The sequence below is a fragment of the Haliotis rufescens genome, unplaced genomic scaffold (genome assembly GCF_023055435.1).
Source record: "Haliotis rufescens isolate VD_foot unplaced genomic scaffold, xgHalRufe1.0.p SCAF_7, whole genome shotgun sequence".
NCBI lineage: Eukaryota > Metazoa > Mollusca > Gastropoda > Lepetellida > Haliotidae > Haliotis > Haliotis rufescens.
The window spans coordinates 52,958,651-52,980,474 of NW_025964361.1; the positions used below are offsets into that span (position 1 = coordinate 52,958,651).

Below are 21,824 nucleotides of genomic sequence, written 5' to 3' on the forward strand. Positions count from 1 at the left end.
TATATTAGACATTCAGGAATGTTTGTTCATATTTTGTTTGTTTCAAAATATTAATCGAGAACTGTGTCAAAATATTTTCAAGCGTAGACAGAAATGGAATTCGCAAGGTTAAAACAAGTGCCGTAAAGCTTGAGAAAGCTGCTTTCTAATTGGCTGATGTCAACTTGGCTGATGTCATTTCAGTCATCGGTCAAAGTTCTCGAAAGGTCGTCCTGACGTGACCTGTAATGGGATGTCCTCAGATCTTTGTTTAGCGGCAGCGAGAACATAGATATGATTTTAATGAGATTGTATAATGATTGGCTGCATTTAATGTGGGCTATGCTCCAGGGCCTCACGTCTAGCTCAAGGCAACACTTTGTAGTTAGTGCACATGTGAAATGTAGGTGTAAATAGGTGTAACTTGGAGAATCATTCACTACTAGATTGACGTTCATAATACAACATCGTAGAAGCACACAAACAATGGTTGTTTGAAGGCCTTGGATCAAACTTGTGGGAACTGCCAATCTGCCAGAGTCCTAGGTCTCTTGAGTATGACTACTTAATTTGAATCGATTTTGGCTTTCTACATAAAACTGTGAAAACACTGATGTGACTACCACACTGTGATAACACTGATGTGACTACCACACTGTGAAAACACGGATGTGACTACCACACTGTGATAACACTGACGGGACTACCACACTGTGATAACACTGATGTGACTGCCACACCGTGATAACACCGATGTGACTACCACACTGTGATAACACTGACGTGACTACCACACTGTGATAACACTGATGTGACTGCCACACTGTGATAACACCGATGTGACTACCACACTGTGATAACACCGATGTGACTACCACACTGTGATAACCCTGATGTGACTGCCACACTGTGATAACACCGATGTGACTACCACACTGTGATAACACTGACATGACTACCACACTGTGATAACACTGATGTGACTACCACACCGTGATAACAACGATGTGACTACCACACTGTGATAACACTGACATGACTACCACACTGTGATAACACTGACGTGACTACCACACTGTGATAACACCGATGTGACTACCACACTGTGATAACACCGATGTGACTACCACACTGTGATAACACTGACGTGACTACCACACTGTGATAACACTGATGTGACTACCACCCTGTGATAACACCGATGTGACTACCACACTGTGATAACACCGATGTGACTACCACACTGTGATAACACCGATGTGACTACCACACTGTGATAACACCGATGTGACTACCACACTGTGATAACACCGATGTGACTACCACACTGTGATAACACCGATGTGACTACCACACTGTGATAACACTGATGTGACTACCACACTGTGAAAACACTGATGTGACTACCACACTGTGATAACACTGACGTGACTACCACACTGAAAACACGGACGTGACTACCACACTGTGATAACACTGATGTGACTACCACACTGTGATAACACCGATGTGACTACCACACTGTGATAACACCGATGTGACTACCACACTATGATAACACCGATGTGACTACCACACTGTGATAACACCGATGTGACTACCACACTGTGATAACACCGATGTGACTACCACACTGTAATAACACCGATGTGACTACCACACTGTGATAACACTGATGTGACTACCACACTGTGGTAACACTGACGTGACTACCACACTGTGATAACACTGATGTGACTACCACACTGTGATAACACTGACGTGACTACCACACTGTGATAACACTGACGTGACTACCACACTGTGATAACACTGACGTGACTATCACACTGAAAACACGGATGTGACTACCACACTGTGATAACACTGATGTGACTACCACACTGTGATAACACCGACGTGACTACCACACTGTGATAACACTGACGTGACTACCACACTGTGATAACACTGACGTGACTACCACACTGTGAAAACACGGATGTGACTACCACACTGTGATAACACGGATGTGACTACCACACTGTGATAACACTGACGTGACTACCACACTGTGATAACACTGACGTGACTACCACACTGTGAAAACACGGATGTGACTACCACACTGTGATAACACTGATGTGACAACCACACTGTGATAACACTGATGTGGCTACCACACTGTGATAACACTGATGTGACTACCACACTGTGATAACACTGACATGACTACCACACCGTGATAACACTGATGTGATTACCACACTGTGATAACACTGACGTGACTACCACACCGTGATAACACTGATGTGACTACCACACCGTGATAACACTGACGTGACTATCACACTGTGATAACACTGATGTGACTACCACACTGTGATAACACTGACATGACTACCACACCGTGATAACACTGATGTGACTACCACACCGTGATAACACTGACGTGACTACCACGCTGTGATAACACTGATGTGACTACCACACTGTGATAACACTGACGTGACTACCACACTGTGAAAACACGGATGTGACTACCACACTGTGATAACACTGATGTGACTACCACACTGTGATAACACTGACGTGACTACCACACTGTGATAACACTGACGTGACTACCACACTGTGAAAACACGGATGTGACTACCACACTGTGATAACACTGATGTGACAACCACACTGTGATAACACTGATGTGGCTACCACACTGTGATAACACTGATGTGACTACCACACCGTGATAACACTGATGTGACTACCACACTGTGATAACACTGACATGACTACCACACCGTGATAACACTGATGTGATTACCACACTGTGATAACACTGACGTGACTACCACACCGTGATAACACTGATGTGACTACCACACCGTGATAACACTGACGTGACTATCACACTGTGATAACACTGATGTGACTACCACACTGTGATAACACTGACATGACTACCACACCGTGATAACACTGATGTGACTACCACACCGTGATAACACTGACGTGACTATCACACTGTGATAACACTGATGTGACTACCACACTGTGATAACACTGACATGACTACCACACCGTGATAACACTGATGTGACTACCACACTGTGATACAACTGAAGTAATATACAGATTGACATTGAACCCACCTTGCATTATAAGTCTGGTAGATAAATATATGTATTTATATAGTGAGAGAGTGTTATACGATTAATATATGTAATACTTTTACTAGTTTTCAAGTTCAAAGATATCTTAATTGTAACCTTAATTGTCTTTGTCAAGCCACATTAGACAATGCTAAACCACCAGTTTATGTGCCAATATTACAATTCTTCTCATATGTTCAACTTATTGTGAATTGATGAACTGTAGAATGAAATTAGGGATGGCATAATGCAAAGATATTTTTATCATGTTTACAAGATATAACCTGTCATCCATTTTGTGACACAATTGTAGTGGTAAACATTGAGGATGAACCATAAATAACTTGTTTTACTTTCTGTATTTTAATTAAATCTTACTCATGAAGCTAAAAAAAATAATAGTCTTGGTTCTCAGGCACCGCCCGCATGATCATAAAGTTTGCTGCATGTTTCATTTTTATTTCCATTTAATTTTTTTTTAAAAATACTTAAATATTCCAAGTCTAACAGTAGACATATACTGAATTCCAGTATTTTACACATCAAGGAATACATTTATATAGGGAGGCCCATTCCCGGGTTGATTGTAGACAACTGTTTATTTGGTTTCACAACTGTTCATTTGGTTCCATACTAGTTTGAACACACACACACACACCCTCAATAAAAAAACACCACCTGCTCACACTATATTTTCAAAGGCCATTGCCTGAGAACCAATTCTTTTATTTTTTTAAGTCTTAGCATGTTTTATCCTTGCTTCAAAAGAAATGTTGATTATTTGATCAGAAAATTCAGTTGTTTTTCCTGTTAATAAAAGGATTATCATCACACATGATGATGGCTTTGCGATAGTGGAGACGCACATAACAGTGATGACCTTATAAGACTCAGCTGTATTACCAAACTTTACAAGGCAACTGTACAGTATTCTTTCATAGTGTGTTTTTGTTGTTGCTACACATAGTTGTTAAATTATTAATATGAAATCAAAAGAAATAATCAAAATTATATTTCAATTAGTCCTGTTCCCTATTAGATTACAAAAGACATTGATAGCCACTGTCATCACTTGTCTGACACCTCTTAAGAGTTCAAACTGCAATACAGCCATTAATAGAGAGACTGGTTTCTGTCTCTCCTTGCACTGCAACATTTTTGGTTCATATATAGAGACAATTTGTGGATAGTTTAATAGCAATGTCTTTTTGAGTAGGGGCTAAATTTTCCCACAGAATGGTTTTCACCATCTCATTGTGAATTTGTATTTCCACATATTGGATTGAACTGAGGTAAAATATGAAAAGAAGATCACCTTTTACTTTTATTATATTTGCAGAGTTTGAATAAACTGTATAATCAAAAACACTAAGGCATTAGAGACTTAATGAAGTAATTCAATTTGAACTGTATTTGTTTGTTTGTTTGTTTATCAGCATTACTAAAAGAGAATATACAGTTGCAACCTTTACTGCTTCTGTATGTTTTTATTTGTTATGGGTGGTTAGTGGGCGATGTTCGATGATTGCATTGTTGAGTATTGCCCTGGAACCAGCTCAAGGGTGCATCCCTGTTGATCTCTTGAAAAGGCCTTGAATTTTAAGGTCCCTCTTTGAAAGCCTTGTTTGTTATTGTCAACCTTGAAAATCGCCCAAAAAGCTTCAAAAGCAAGAAAACATACAACTTAATGGTTAACAACTTATGGTTTATTGCATATAGCCACGTTTCAGTGTACATTCTTACACTGTTATCAAGCTGGAGTGGGAGCTTGAAAAGCATTAAATTTGTACAAAATACCATATACTTGTTAATAAAAGTACTAAAAATCATGACAGACTTATTATTTTTTATCCCCCGGCATATTATAGTGCCTTTTGCTGTTTGTAGATTTTTTTACCATTTCCATGGCAACAAGTTTGACTCCCTTCATTAGTGGTGCATTTGTCCAGACCATATTATTGAAACAGATAGGTTTTCTTTCATGAAACTTGGCACACAAAAAGACCAGGTTGTCAACTGGTGCCTTTGCTGTTAAGGTTGACTCTGTTCATATTGGTGTTTTCCTGACATAGAAATACAAAGTTCCAAATCCCAATTTCATGATATTGTTTTGATAGCTCAACAACTACTCTTATATACGGACAGATAGATTAGATAGAAATTCTCTCATCAAGTTGGACTTACTTTCGAATATGTTGGGGCCGGGGGATTTGTCGTCTTCTGATGACTGATAATGTAGTTTTTGGTTGTGAAAATAAATCTTGTTGGAAAATTTGTGACGTTCAGGATGATTTTTAGGTCATGACTAGTATATACTATGTTGTATTTTAATAAATGACAGACTAAGGCTAATAACCCAACTAAAAAGCCTTGAAATGAACAGCTGAAAGCCTTGAATTTTAGCGTTCCTAATTGACGAACTCTGATGAAACACTGCCTCCAACACCAGTCCGTCACCTGCACTAGCTGCAGGTAACCTCAGAACATTTTACCACCTTGAATGTGAATAGCATCATGTTAGAAACACTTCAATTAAATTCTGGTCATGTATATGCCCATCTTCCCGAGGCAAGGGCATTAACTGACTCTAAAAGTCCAGTGTCCACCCTTGCCGAACTAGGCTGGAATTTTCAGGCTCGATCGTAGCGCCACAAGCGGCAATTATGAGTTATGTACCTTCAATGTCCCTCCTATTGACCAATCAGATTTCATTTCTTATGTCACTTGCATTTGCTTCAAACAAAATGGCGGCGCCCAGTCCAGTCGATCTGACCGATAATCAAGATCTATGTTGTATTTAAACGGGTCTTACCCCGCGAAGTGAATCAAATCACTTGAGCACCTTAATTAACAACATGAAACACATTGCAAAATATTTGTCGACGCCCAGTTGGCGGTACACATGCTTTGCAAATCCTGCTGTCGACCGAAATCTGCAGGTTGAAATCCATGTCATTCGTTACGCGATTTTGATTGGACTATGCGTAGACTTGTTAAGTCAAGTCAAAATGTAACTCCGGAATCCCAGCCTAGTTCAACAAGGGTAGAAACAGGACTTTTACAGTCAGTTGACGCCCTTGGCTCAGGAAGATGGTATATTCCCAGCTGTCCATCAGATGCTTGCACAGAGATGAGCTCCTGAAACTAGGGTGTTAATAAATGTAAATAAATAAATGATAGACAACGTTGTAAAAGTTCACAGTTTTATTATTATCAGGTAGATATAATTAACGAGAGACAGTCTAAAGTGACTGGACCCCCAATCGTCACAGGCAAAGTTCACTGATACAAAAACAAAGTAGAAATAACCAAGCTCATTAACTATGCAATCATATACCAGCTACATATTACATACATACGTACTAGTATTAGTCTCCTGGACTAAAAAGGAAATTCTTGACTTCCAGATTATACTGGTACTTGAATTACAGAAGTTCTTGACTACCAACAATAAAAAAGGTACTGAAACTGAAGGGAGTAAACTATGGGAATATAAAAGTAAAGTTATGTCCCTTCTATGTCCCTCTTATTGACCAGTCAAATTCCACCTCTCAAGTTGCATTTGCTTCAAACAAAATGGCGGCGCCCAACCAACACAATCTGATGGAACCAACGATCATAGGTTTCAGACGTTCCCAAGATATACGGACATTGTTTGTTTATTGGTTGTTAAACGCCGCACTCTGCAATATTCCAGCTATATGGCGACCAGATATCCCAGTGATTTACATCATGATCATTGAGCCACGTTGTTAGGATACGATGACATGCATCAACCAATTCAGCGAGCGTTATATAGTCGCCTTTTACGACAAGCATGGGTGGCTGAAGACCTATTCTAACCTGAATCTTCACGGGTGTACACGAACGATCGGGAAAGCCAATTGGTAACTGTAGCTTGTGGGTTCCACAAATGAATACATGTACTTAATTATCGTTATGGACGGTTAACTAGTTTGTGAACGAGTTAGCCAGTTGTGTACTTGTTAGTCAGTAGTGAACGGGTAATTAAATAAATCAGTCCCTTTCATGAATGGGTAGAGTATAATCAAAAGAAAAGAAAAGAATCTACCTTCCAGAACAATTTTCCCTAAAATGACCTTCAATTATCATTTCCAAAATATTTATGACTGCCTATACAAAATCCAGCATTGAAAAAACTGCAGTTCATAACATGGAAGAGTATACCAACACATATAAGATATACCGCTTGTAGCAAACAATTTCGGCAACACTATACTCGTGGACATTTCATTTTTATTTATATACAACACTAGGGAACGACCATTTGATCCAATGTAAGTTTAGTGGTAGACAATACTCGAGTTTGTCTTTATCCCAATGCTGCAGTAATGGCCAGTTTGCCAGGTGAGTCATTGGTAACTAGTTGATATGTTTTTTTAATTAATTGATAGTGATCTAAAAGTAAAATTATTCGAAAAACAAATCGAGAAGGGAACTAACTGCTTCGCAAAGGAATCTGAAAGTTGGAAAGTACGAGAAGATTAAAAAGAAAACTACTACTGTAGGCTCCTTGCACTGTCATTTATGAGTTCAACCAGAGACCATATAATGAACCTGAACGTTGCAACGGAGTTACGAATTTTCTGACGTAACAGCGAGTGATAATTAAGGTCCTGAGGAGGGGGTCAGCTGGCCTAATGCTGATTTTTGGCGATCATCGGAGACTGATTGAGGTATGTGTGACTACATTCCACATGACTCGTTTAATTTTCACAAAAGTCTCCAAGTTCTCGATCCTGACATCAAACACTGCCATTTCAAAGTGAAGACTTTTCGTTTTGTAGAAAGGGCCTGGCAGTACTCCAGGAGATAGTACCGAATGATAGACTTGTCAAGACTATTTGACCAAAGACGTATGTTGTGCCCTTAAACCTACAATGGTCTTAAGTCTACAATAGTCATGAGTGGGCGTGGCTTGTGTATGCACGTGACACTATCTTCCGCAAAGCTGTTGATGTCTAACGAACGCATCGCTGTCTTGGCTGTCATTGCGCGATACGGGATTGCCTAAAAGTCGGGCCAAGAAAAGTCGGGCCGGGCCGGGCCAGCGGGTAATACTAAAAATGGATTGCAGAATAATAAAACGAAACGCGCATATCTAGGCAGATCTCAAATGTCCACAAACGTATAGTTTTGCTCATTTAATTGAGTTTGAATAAAAATGCACCTTCAACAATGTAATTAACTGATGATTATGACTACATACCGTGAGTCTCGTAGAAAAGTCAGCGTCTTGACTGTGTGTATTCCTTGATTAGAATGCTTCTCACCGACCCTAGCGTGTAGGGGTGTGATGTCCTGGGCAGGAAACGACAGTGTTTTGACTACTCTTCTTTCCTTAATTAACATGTTAAGGTAATTAACCTTTACTAATTCGTGTTAAACCAACACAGGATGTTTTCTGGAAGTGGATATTCGCGAATGTCGAAAGACTGACACGACACGTGTTAATAACTGTCCAAGCACTTCTAAAGTTCCTAACATTATTTATATCTAAAGACTAGTATAATATCTAATTATATACCACTTTATTGTCTCATATTTCAGTAGTTAAAGAAAACACAGAGCTCAGAGTGAAGCCTTTTTCACTCTACATTCTCAACATAGTCTCTATCAGAAGTGTTTCGCTTGTGTTGGGTCCGATTTGGCCCGGGCGGTCATAATCAACTTTAAACGCACAGATGTATCTTCAAATGTGATTAAATCTATAGATTAGTGTTATATCTACCTATACACCAATTTATAATGTCCAGGTATATCGCATTTAAAGAAATCTGCGCCGTTAAAGTGAAGCATTTTTACTGTATTTTCTTAAAAACATCCAAGTCAGAAATGTTCGGTCCGACCTGGCCCGGGCTGTTAAAATCAACTTAAACCTCACAGATGTATCTTCAAATGTGATTAAATCTATAGACTAGTGTTATATCTACCTATACACCAATTTATAATGTCACAGATCGCAGTATTTATAGAAAACAAGGGGCTCAAAGTGAAGCCCTTTTCTCTCTACATTCTCAACATAGTCTCTATCAGAAGTGTTTGGCTTGTGTTGGGTCCGACTTGGCCCGGGCGGTCAAAATCAACTTTAAACACACAGATGTATCTTCAAATGTGTTAACATCTATAGATTAGTGTTATATCTACGTATACACCAATTTATAATGTCCAGGTGTATCGCATTTAAAGAAATCTGCGCCGTTAAAGTGAAGCATTTTTACTGTATCTTCTTAAAAAAATCCAAGTCAGAAATGTTCGGTCCGACCTGGTCCGGGCTGTTAAAATCAACTTAAACCTCACAAATGTATCTTCAAATGTGATTAAATCTATAGACTAGTGTTATATCTACCTATACACCAATTAATAATGTCACAGATCGCAGTATTTATAGAAAACGAGGGGCTCAAAGTGAAGCCCTTTTCCCTCTACATTCTCAACATAGTCTCTATCAGAAGTGTTTGGCTTGTGTTGGGTCCGACTTGGCCCGGGCGGTCAAAATCAACTTTAAACGCACAGATGTATCTTCAAATGTGATTAAATCTATAGATTAGTGTTATATCTACCTATACACCAATTTATAATGTCACAGATCGCAGTATGTATAGAAAACAAAGGGCTCAAAGTGAAGCCCTTTTCCCTCTACATTCTCAACATAGTCTCTATCAGAAGTGTTTGGCCTGTGTTGGGTCCGACTTGGCCCGGGCGGTCAAAATCAACTTTAAACACACAGATGTATCTTCAAATGTGTTAACATCTATAGATTAGTGTTATATCTACCCATATACCACTTTATAATGTAACAGTATATCGCATTCAAAGAAAACTGGGCCGTTAAAGTCAAGCTCTTTTACTGTATTTTCTTGAGAGAATCCCTGTTAGAAGTGTTCGGTCCGACTTGGCCCGGGCGGTCAAAATCAACTTTGAACACACAGATGTATCATCAAATGGATTAACATCTATACCGGTTTCAATTATCATTGGGGTGAGTTTATGATGACTGATTATTCATTAGTACGTGCGTGGAACAGTCCTCATAATGTGCAAAATGTTACTTCCTTTAAGTGCTAAAAGATATGATATGAAGACGTCTCCTACCTTAAACCTCTCAATGTCCCAGAGGAGATCGGGGACGTCAGCCACCTTGGCTCCTGACAGAGATCTCGTAACTATGTCTTCTCTCTCAGTGTACCGTCCAAGATATTTGACCAAAGAGTCGCCAACGAGTATTGCAGTCATTTCTGATCGTGATATTTGGAATAGGATGTCAGTGCTTACTTACTTACTTACTTACTTTGGAGATTTAACGTGCGCTTTCCGACTGATGCGTATTTCGCACACGGGCCCGGCCAGGCCATTTAATGTGTTTCCGAAAGGGGCGAAAGTGGTCTGTGCAACCCAAGAGGGGGGTTTTAGGGGTTGCTTATATAGAATTTGGGAATTTTGAGATTTGGAATAGATGCCGATGGGATTGGGGAGGAGAACTAAGGGAGCTGGGTATGGTGGATGTTTGTTTGTTTATGTGATTTTGATTTGGTAGGTTATTGTGTTTTTAGATGCGTTTTATTAGTTCCGTTTTTATTAAGAATACGCCTAAGGCCTTGAAGTTTTCTAGTTTATTTTGTGGGTTTAGTATTGCTTCTAGAGTTAGAGCCTTGTTTAGATTGAGGGTGGTTTGTAATGCGGTTCGATGTGTTAGGTAGTGTGTGCAGTGGATGAGTGCGTGTTCTGGGGTTTCTGGTTGTTTGCAGTGTGGGCAGTTACCTGTAGTGTGTTTTTTAAATTTTTTAGGTGGTTATTTAGGTTGGTGTGTCCTGTTTGGAGTTTAGTGATTACTCTGTCGATTTTTTTGGATGGATGGAGAATTTTTGGTTTGGTTAGTGGTTTGCTGAGCACTTTTTTGATTTGGCTATTTGAGTTAAGATATAGGTTATGCCATTTTTTGTGATTTTTTGCTTGTTTACACTTTTAATTTCTGATTTTGAGATGTGTAAGTTTAAGCTTATTTCTGGGATTTTGAGGGATAGTTTAGCTGCTTTTTCGGCGTTTTCATTACCGTATATTCCTACGTGGGCGGGTATCCACCAGAAGGTTATTTGTTTGCCTGCCTTAGTTAGGTCGTTGGAGCTTTTAAGTATTTGATTTATTAATTTAGGTCGGTTTTGGGTATTTTTGTTTTGGAGGGCTTACAGTCCACTTAAGGAGTCGGTAAGTATTAGGATTTTTTTGTGTTTTTGGATTCTTGATTATGGAGGGCTGAGGCCATGCCCATTAGTTCTGCCGTTCTTAACTACAGCTCAAGACAGCTAATTAAGGGCAAATGGTTGATTGATTACGCAACACCTACTTGATTGCAATTAAGCAAGGGGCAATTAAGCAAGCTTAAGGTGTAATTTGGATTAATTCCACACTTAAAGTGCATATACGGAGGCAATGAGAAGGATCGATGAGACACAAGACTTGAAGTAAGGCAAAAACGATTCTCCGAATAATCAATTTAGCGTATTGTGAGACGATGCTTGAACTGTGAAACCAAACATTAAGGTTATCAACTCAAGTTCGGGTGCAGGAACTGTTTTTCTGTGAAGAAAGTGTATTTCTTGCAAAAAAAGATGTACATGTGCATATGTTAAGGTACGAAAACCTGGTCCCTAAGTGGTACCTCAGATGTAAGCACAAATACTAAGAGTTCACGATAATCTTCAACATTGAGATGTGTTCACATGTGTTAACCAGTAGTACGTTACGAATAATTCTCAATTGGAAATATTATGCGTTTGTTCTATGAGTACATGTGAATCAGTTTTGTAAATGCATTCTCAACCCGCATCGGTATATTCCTAATTACAGTTTAGTTATCGTCTGAGATTATAATTTGCGTTCGGGAAAGAAACCGTAAGTGTCTACACCTGATGTAAGAACAAATATTGCGTAAAATGGCAAAACATAATTGAGAAAGTTAAAACACATGTTTAAAATTCACATTACAATAAATATGAATATGAATGTTGCGTTTTCTGAATCAGCATAAAAAAGGAACATGTGTGAGTCTTGAAATAGTGTTTTTTTACATTTCTTATAAATTCAAAACACGTTTGACTAAAGATCATAGCTTATGACACCATATAAACATGCCAAGACTTCAACACACGTTATCTGTTGTTTGAATAAACAGCTTAAGTTACAATTTATTCAGCAACATAGCTGCAAAACTTACACTACAATGAGATCAAACAAGGTATACAAGCTTAGATTAATCTAGAGAATGGGGAAGTCAAAAGCATTTACTCACTTATTTTGGAATTATAAATATTGTATAACTAATAACGGGAAGTGGAATGGCATGTAGTACATGCATCGTACTAATAGTGACACAATTAGATGCCAACAACTACGCCCCGTCTACGCAGCCTGCCAGTATCTAATTATTTGGAATAATCCTTTCCGGCGTTTCTTTCAATTATAAAGGACTCATTTCATACGTAGGGGTCTGTGATCTAAAAAACACAATTGGTATGTTTACGTAGACACAAACACGTGGTGTGGTTTGGTATGGTCAGTAACTGACAACCTGCTGATGACAAATGTCAACACACCGGGTCAGTAAACTGACCACTACAATGATCGAAGGATGTGTTACGTCCATGCATCTAACAGTTGAAACATTTGTTTTCTCTTTGTTGAAGTTGACGGATGACGAGGTAGACACAATTTTATGGGTAACGTCTACCTTGTCAATCGTTTTCTACCAAGGATTTACGATTGGGAGGCCTCTAAACGTGTAAGTTATTTTCCTTTACAAAAGAATAGGATTTCAGTCAAAAGGTTACAGATAAAATGACATATACAACGTTTAAATCTATAAGGTTATGGTGAATTTTGGCTAAGGCGAAACAATGCTTCACTTTGTATACATGTTAATACATTTGATACATCTGTTGACTTTGACAGCCCGTGCCAAGTCGGACCCAACACAAGCCAAACACTTCTGATAGAGACTATGTTGAGAATGTAGAGGGGAAAAGGGCTTCACTTTGAGCACCTTGTTTTCTATAAATACTGCGATCTGTGACATTATAAATTGGTGTATAGGTAGATATAAGACATAACACTGGTCTATAGATTTAATCACATTTGAAGATACATCTGTGAGGTTTAAGTTGATTTTAACAGCCCGGGCCAGGTCGGACCGAACATTTCTGACTTGGATTTTTTAAAGAAAATACAGTAAAAATGCTTCACTTTAACGGCCCAGATTTCTTTGAATGCGATACACCTGGACATTAAAAAGTGGTGTCTAGGTAGATATTATACTAATCTATAGATTTAAGCACATTTGAAGATACATCTGTGTGTTTAAAGTTGATTTTGACCGCCCGGGCCAAGTCGGACCCAACACAAGCCAAACACTTCTGATAGAGACTATGTTGAGAATGTAGAGGGAAAAGGGCTTCACTTTGAGCCCCTTGTTTTCTATAAATACTGCGAACTGTGACATTATAAATTGGTGTTTAGGTAGATATAACACTGGTCTATAGATTTAATCACATTTGAAGATACATTTGTGAGGTTTAAGTTGATTTTAACAGCCCGGGCCAGGTCGGACCGAACATTTCTGCCTTGGATTTTTTAAAGAAAATACAGTAAAAATGCTTCACTTTAACGGCGCAGATTTCTTTAAATGCGATACACCTGGACATTATAAAGTTGTGTCTAGGTAGATATTATACTAATCTATAGATTTAAGCACATTTGAAGATACATCTGTGTGTTTAAAGTTGATTTTGACCGCCCGGGCCAAGTCGGACCCAACACAAGCCAAACACTTCTGATAGAGACTATGTTGAGAATGTAGAGAGAAAAGGGCTTCACTTTGAGCCCCTTGTTTTCTATAAATACTGCGATCTGTGACATTATAAATTGGTGTATAGGTAGATATAACACTAATCTATAGATTTCATCACATTTGAAGATACATCTGTGCGTTTAAAGTTGATTATGACCGCCCGGGCCAAGTCGGACCAAACACAGGCCAAACACTTCTGATAGAGACTATGTTGAGAATGTAGAGAGAAAAGGGCTTCACTTTGAGCCCCTTGTTTTCTATAAATACTGCGATCTGTGACATTATAAATTGGTGTATAGGTAGATATAACACTAATCTATAGATTTATTCGCATTTGAAGATACATCTGTGCGTTTAAAGTTGATTATGACCGCCCGGGCCAAGTCGGACCAAACACAGGCCAAACACTTCTGATAGAGACTATGTTGAGAATGTAGAGAGAAAAGGGCTTCACTTTGAGCCCCTTGTTTTCTATAAATACTGCGATCTGTGACATTATAAATTGGTGTATAGGTAGATATAAGACATAACACTGGTCTATAGATTTAATCACATTTGAAGATACATCTGTGAGGTTTAAGTTGATTTTAACAGCCCGGGCCAGGTCGGACCGAACATTTCTGACTTGGATTTTTTAAAGAAAATACAGTAAAAATGCTTCACTTTAACGGCGCAGATTTCTTTAAATGCGATACACCTGGACATTATAAAGTGGTGTCTAGGTAGATATAACACTAATCTATAGATTTAATCACATTTGAAGATACATCTGTGCGTTTAAAGTTGATTTTGACCGCCCGGGCCAAGTCGGACCCAACACAAGCCAAACACTTCTGATAGAGACTATGTTGAGAATGTAGAGAGAAAAGGGCTTCACTTTGAGCCCCTTGTTTTCTATAAATACTGCGATCTGTGACATTATAAAGTGGTGTATATGTAGATATAACACTAATCTATAGAGGTAATCACATTTGAAGATACATCTGTCTGTTTAAAGTTGATTTTGACAGCCCGGGCCAAGTCGGAGCGAACTGTGTGACTGTCGAGAGTATAGGGAGAAGAGGTCTACTTTAACCAACGTGTCTGCTTTAAATACGATGAACAGTGACGTTATAAAGTGGTATTTCCTTTTGGGAGGAGTCCAAACAAAGACCTACCTAAAAAATCACAAACACTATTTGTAAATCATTATTTCATTTTACCTTAAGAACCAAATCAACATGTTATTGTTGGCAATGCGCATAGCAAATATCACAAGATGTTGAAAACTCGGGATGGGGGGTGGCCACCCCCAGAAGCTGGTTGAAATGGGCTTCACGCATTGTACCCATGTGGGGAATCGAACCTGGGTCTTCGGCGTGACGAGCAAAATGCTTTGACCACCAGGCTACCCCATCGCCCCTCGTTGTATCTATGTTTTTTTAGCGTGATAAGTGTCGATGTTAAACATTGATTGTAACATAATGAAATATTTTTTGTTCACACATTTTAGAAGTCTCACTTATTTATTATAATGGAGTGACAACTGGTATGAAAATACAGAGCAGAACAGAACTTTAATTTACTCAAGTTTTTCTGTTTGTTTAACACGGCACTCAGCAATATTCCAGCTATATGACGGCGGTCTGAAAATAATCGAGTCTGAACCAGACAATCCAGTGATTGATATCATGAGCATCGATTAACGCAATTTGGATATGATGACATGCATGAAACAGGCCAGAGAGACTGACAATCCGTCCCGTTAGTCGCCTATTTCGAATGGTATGGGTTGTCGAAGACTAATTCTCACTCTGATCTTCTCGGGTATTATCCCCCCGAGACAATGAACCAAGAAGCAGATGTCTGTGAAAGTACCCGCACGAGCTCAATGGGCAGGTATACTACAATGGAGACCGAAGATGTTCATTAGCTACAGATTATTTTTTCGGTGTTTATTGGACATTGAGCTAGGTTTGGAGGGTTATTTATCACCTTCTTTTGGAAAAAAAACAACTGTGTGTTTTGAACACTTATGTTGAACTACTTAGGACCATGGGTTATTTAATGTTGAACTTAAGTAATATTTGTTCCATGGATACTAGCCACATAAAGAAACTGTGCACGGAGAAAATATATTCTGGATTGAAATACAACACAGCAAGAACAAAATGATGCAGACGCTGTAGCAGCTGAATGATCGGACCATTAGAAAATGTCAACGGGACCTGAACAACATATGTTACGATGACGTCAGAAGATCAAAATGGAGTCGGGGGTCAAATGACAAAGTCACAAAGTCAATAACGGGTATGACACCCTGTGCGTGAATCACAGCAGTGCATCGGCGACGCATGGAGTCCACCAAATGGGTATGGAAGGCCTGGGGAATGGCCTGCGATATCCTCCTCAAATCCTGTGCCAAGTCACGGACGTTATCTGGAGGATGTGGAAGACGACGCAGACAGCGCTCCATTTCATCCCACACATGCTCTATTGGGGAGAGATCTGGAGGATTTGCAGGCCATGGCAGTAACATGACATTGTTACGGTGAAGGAAATCCATTGCGCCCCTAGCCGTGTGAGGACGAGCGTTGTCCTGTTGAAATGTCATTCCCGGGCCATGACGTTGCAGGAAAGGAATGACCACAGGCCTCAGAATCTGATCTCTGTAGCCAACACCGGTGAGATTGCCCTGAACAACCACCAAAGGGGTTCGGTGCCGTGCTGTTATCCCACCCCAAATCATCACAGAGCCACCTCCAAAACGATTCCTCTCCACAATACAGTTGCGTGCATAACGTTCTCCCACGTGCCTGTTGACACGTTGGCGCCCGTCACTGTGGGAAATGTTGAACCTCGATTCATCTGTAAAGACAACATTTCTTCACCATATTTGAGGTTGGTGAACATGATTTCGACACCATCTTAGACGGTTGACGCGATGACGGTGTGTCAGGATGGGACGTATGACAGGGCGTCGTGGTCGAATCCCGTATTGACGTAAACGATTCCTGACAGTGTTGGGATGGATACGGCGCAGTCCAGGAATTGTCTGGGACGTCGTTACTGCCGTTTGCAACCTGTGTCGGAGATGTGTAACTCGAATCCATCTGTCCTGTCTTGGCGTCGTTATTCGGGGACGTCCTGAACGTGGGTGGTCGGCAACGTCATTTGTGTTCTGATAACGCCTCACCAATGCCGATATCGTGTTACGATGGCATTGGAAATGTGTTGCCACCTGTTGTTGCCTCATTCCTGCTCGGATCATTCCAATGGCTTCATGAGGCTGTGCAGCTGTCAATCTTGGCATGATTTGCTTGTGATATGCTTGTGTCTGCGCCTGAGATGTTTTGAATTTTTGAATGGCCACAGATCATGCTTTCCAAAGTGACAGCGAATTTTGAGTTGCACATGCTGTGTACAGCTGCACAGGATGCACGTGCAGTAACACATTGCACGTCCATAGGCCCCCATCAATGGCGTCATATCGTATGGCACGTGCATGAGCGTTTGAATGTCTCCAATAATTGCTGTGTTCAAACCTATATTTCATATGTGGACGGTGTGCCCTTACATCTATATTTTCTCCGTGCACAGTTTCCTTATGTGGCTAGTATATATCTACATGTGAGCCCTTTCCGGAATGTTAAAAAATGGCGGACTTTGTTCCCTGTGCATATAGTGCGTTACCAGAGAGCACCGTTTACATAGCGCTGTTGCCGTTATGGAAGAATGGAGATAAACCTACCGTGTTTTGAACGCTAAAGAGCAGTATCTACTCTACAGTAGGACAGCATCAAATTGCACATAGAAGATATTTCATGTGTCCAGTGAAATACCCTGTTTCTCTCGTCGAGTGACGGGGTGGGAAATATCTCCTCTGCACTCCATTGTTCCCTTTTGTGTTTACATTAAGACGTTGTATCGAAAACATGTACTGATCCTGTCGGTTATACAAATAGCGGAAACTTTTCGGCGTAATAAATTTGTTATGGTGTCTTTACTTGCCGTATACGATGTCATATTAGGTTAGCAGAAAACAACCTGGTTTTCGGCAACTATAGACACCGTAACTGTACCGTGACGTCATGATGTTCGCACGGCTCAAGATACAAGACGCAATCAGATAGATCTAGCTAGATTTTATTTGTGGTAAGATCCGTGAAGATTCGGGGAGGAATAGGTATTCAGCAACCCATGCTTGCCGTGAAAGGCGACTATGCTTGTCGTAAGAGACGACTAACGGGATCGGGTGGTCAGGCTCACTGACTTGGTTGATGCATGTCATCGATCCCAATTGCACGGATCGATGCTCATGATACTAATCACTGGATTGTCTGGTCCAGACTCGATTATTTACAGACCGCCGTCATATAGCTGGAAACATTGAGTGCGGCGATAAACAACAAACCAACCAAATTATTAGTAGTAATGGTAAGTATTCTTTCTGAGACTACGACAAGCCATTGAGGTAGATTCTTTAAGGACGGATTAAGGAGATACCGATTAGGTGAGGCAGTGACAACAGTAGCATCAAATCGTTACTTAAACAAGGGATTAGACAAGATTATGGACTGTAACATTCAAGGCATGTGTAATTTAAGTGTGTGTATTGATAACTTTAACGATGGTAACGGTGAGATATATTACGTATAACTACGCCAAGGTAACATGCAATGGAATAGCTGTGCAGAGGACCAATGAGTTTATATTTTTAGTTTTGGTATGTAGAAGTTTGGGGATGATTTTTGGCTGAATGTCCCTAAGCGTTCGCGCACTGCAAACACCACTACCGGTTTATTAAAGAGATAAAGGGAACTAACTGCTTTGCAAATTAATTCGAAAGTTGGAAAGTACTAGAAGTCTAAAAATAACGAAGGTCGCAGCAGTACAGGAACGTTGTTGCGGAGTTGTATTTTCGGAGAACAGGTAATGGATTATCGGAAAAGATGGTCGGTTACGAGAGGCTGATCTTTGGAGTTTCATCATCGAAGTTCAACGTAACGGTAAGTACACAGTGGCAAATATGACAACCAGCATAATCTGAACAAATCCTCGAAATCTCGCTTCTGACCAACTTCTCGAACTGCAGTCTCTTTGAAAACGAGACAGTCAGCTGACAACTGTCCAGACAGTAGACTAGATATGGCAGGCCTCTGCATATTACAACATGGCAGATTCCCCAGTCCATGAACGTTCACTGTAACTACAAGGTATATTGCAAAAAAGCATGCACCAACTACAGTCCGTTTGATTCGATGTGAGACCGTTGAATGGCTCACTAACTCAAAATCTAATAATTGCAACAAAACCAAAATGTGCACAGCGACATGAATTGGACAGACCAGCTCTGATGGTTTGAAAAATACCGAAATACCCGAATAAAAAAATTGTTTAACAAACGATCATCATATTGCAATTTTTCAAAATAGGTCATTTTTACACAGTTGCAAGCTTAGCTGGAAATTGATATCTGTCTCTAATAAGTAAACACGAAGGGTAAACATGAAGGGTAAACATGAAGGGTAAACATTGAAGGGTAAGGTAGATTCTTCACATTCTGGTGGTAAACCCTGTTTTCGTCTTTACTTTAACTGGTGTCAAACAGGGATGTATATTAAGTCCAGATATTTATTAACTTTTTGCAGATGATATTAAATTGTATTTTTTCCTATGCTGTGACAGGCATCCAATGGCAAGTAATATATGTTGTAGACAAATGTTCTGGACAGGGTGGAATAGTTGCAAAAGTTGTTACATTATGATGTATTTATCTAGTTTTATGTTGATATGTGTAAACATGTTGCAATTCAACCATCAAGGGCAGTCATATACCAGGGATTTACCCCAGAGTCCAAACTCAGTGCCCTTGGCAAGCAAATTTGGAAAAGAATTGTTATTTTTCTCAAAATTGGGATTTTTTTAAAGTTCTTACTTTCATATTTCCAGAGGTTTTTTAGCATAGCAATGTGACATTGCATTCAATGCAATATTAAAATTAAACCTGTTCCTCATTTTCATGTTATCAGTGGAATACAATTCACAAATCACGACCATCCCATCATATTAGTTATAAAAATATTTACATGAAACAGGACATTTTTAGTTCCCATTTGGGAATTTTTACTGAAAATTGCTATAGACTTTGGGCTGGTGTACAGATGTACGAATTATTTCACTACAATGATTGCATATGAATTGTCAGCTGGTTTTACAAATCTTTGATGGTCACATTTCACATATTTGTGCCATATATTATAGCTCAGAGATATGGATTGAAATATGGTTATTGGGGGTGAAATGTAATGATGTTATTGATGTAACAGTTCATACCACTTATTTCAAACACTTCCTGAGAGTCGGTAATTATGCAGGAAATAAGGATCTTTTTGGTGAAACGAGTAGTTGCTACAGCATAATTGTTCATATTGTCAAATTACAGCTGTGACATGTTGGAAAAAGTTACTAAGGCTAAACTTTTTATCGTTCATACTTTATGGCAAAACCAGTGAGCTTGGGCAGGTGGAAATAAGAATTTCCATTGTTAAACATATTAGTTAACCCTTTCTTTGTCAAAGTGAACTTATGTTATCTTCGTCAGTTGTAACTTCTCTGTATCAAAGGAATGCCACTCTAACCCTAGTCTATGAGTCTGTTCTTCGCAATGTTATGACAGCACAGGCAAAGTCAGACGTACACACAGCGACAAAATGAAACAAGGCAACAATTTCGGACATATTTCGGCCAACTGTTTTAAATGGGGGGAAAGGTCACATATTTAAGCCACAGAGGTCTACAAGAACAGATATGGAAACTGAGCCCGCTAGACTAGTGTCCTCCCTTAATTGTTTCATAAATATATCTCCAAAGTCGCCAAACTTGTAAAATGTTTCAGCTTCTTTCCAGTTATACACTAATCTTCAGTATTTTAAACAATTGTTGGAATTAAACTGTAGACTATAACATTTATCCCAGTAGTTTGTCCAGATACCTGATGCTTAAAACAAAACTATTGACAAGGGCGACGCCATGTTTGTTTGTAAGCACTGAAAGAAGTACCTACCTGACTATTCATATTTGCATCTGTATCCGTATATATGACCCCAATGTATACCGTTTTTATATCGTTGGCTTTATCCTGCAAAGAAACCTACCTATTATATGATTAATAAAAATTACTTTCATTTCCCATAATATTCATGTTGGCATCTTGCTTATGGACACATCATATTGCCAATTTTTGCTGTATACACTTTAGCCAATGAAATCCCTCTTTGTTAATAATTTACATACACATTACATCCTGTAAGAAAAATGGAAAATGGCGAACAATCAAATCACTGTTTACTTTCGAGGCTGAAAAAAGAAAGCCAAATATACTTGGGTTTCCAAGGGCTGCAGAACAAAATAGCAGTCTGCATATGTGATGACAGCTTATGTCCTCTTGGGGATTTCTTGATAGTTTTGACTGTAAATTGACATTAGACAGATTATTATACAATTGTAAAGCATTATAAAGATGTCAGAATGAAAACAGTCGAAACTTGAAATTCAGCTATTATTTTTTTGCAATATTTTAAATTTGGACCTTTGCTTGACCATCCTCTTTATTCTCTCAAAATGTGCTGTAGGCTCTTGATCTCAACGCCTGATCATAATCAGTCTCGATTAACTGTCCAAACAGATACCATGGGCATATAAGGCAAAATAGTAGAGAAAATTCTATGACTGGATCACTGCAAATCAATGATGATACCAGTTGTTTGCGAAAAGTGTAAGCATGTCCTGCTATACCAGTAGTGCTGGCCACTCACACAATTTGCATAAAATGGTAAGTGTTTGTTTGTTTGCCTGATGCAACACAGCAG

The 21,824-nt window shown here is 39.3% G+C and overlaps 1 protein-coding gene across 1 annotated transcript in view; it reads left to right on the forward strand.

Moving 5' to 3' along the window:
• The first annotated feature begins 18,831 nt into the window (after positions 1-18,831).
• Positions 18,832-21,824, forward strand: part of LOC124133678 (sterile alpha motif domain-containing protein 9-like) — a 28,851-nt gene continuing 25,858 nt past the window's right edge. Inside the window, exon 1 of the mRNA XM_046498139.2 lies at positions 18,832-18,962. The gene's annotated coding sequence lies outside the window, so the exon portion shown is untranslated. The remainder of the gene's footprint in view (positions 18,963-21,824) is intronic.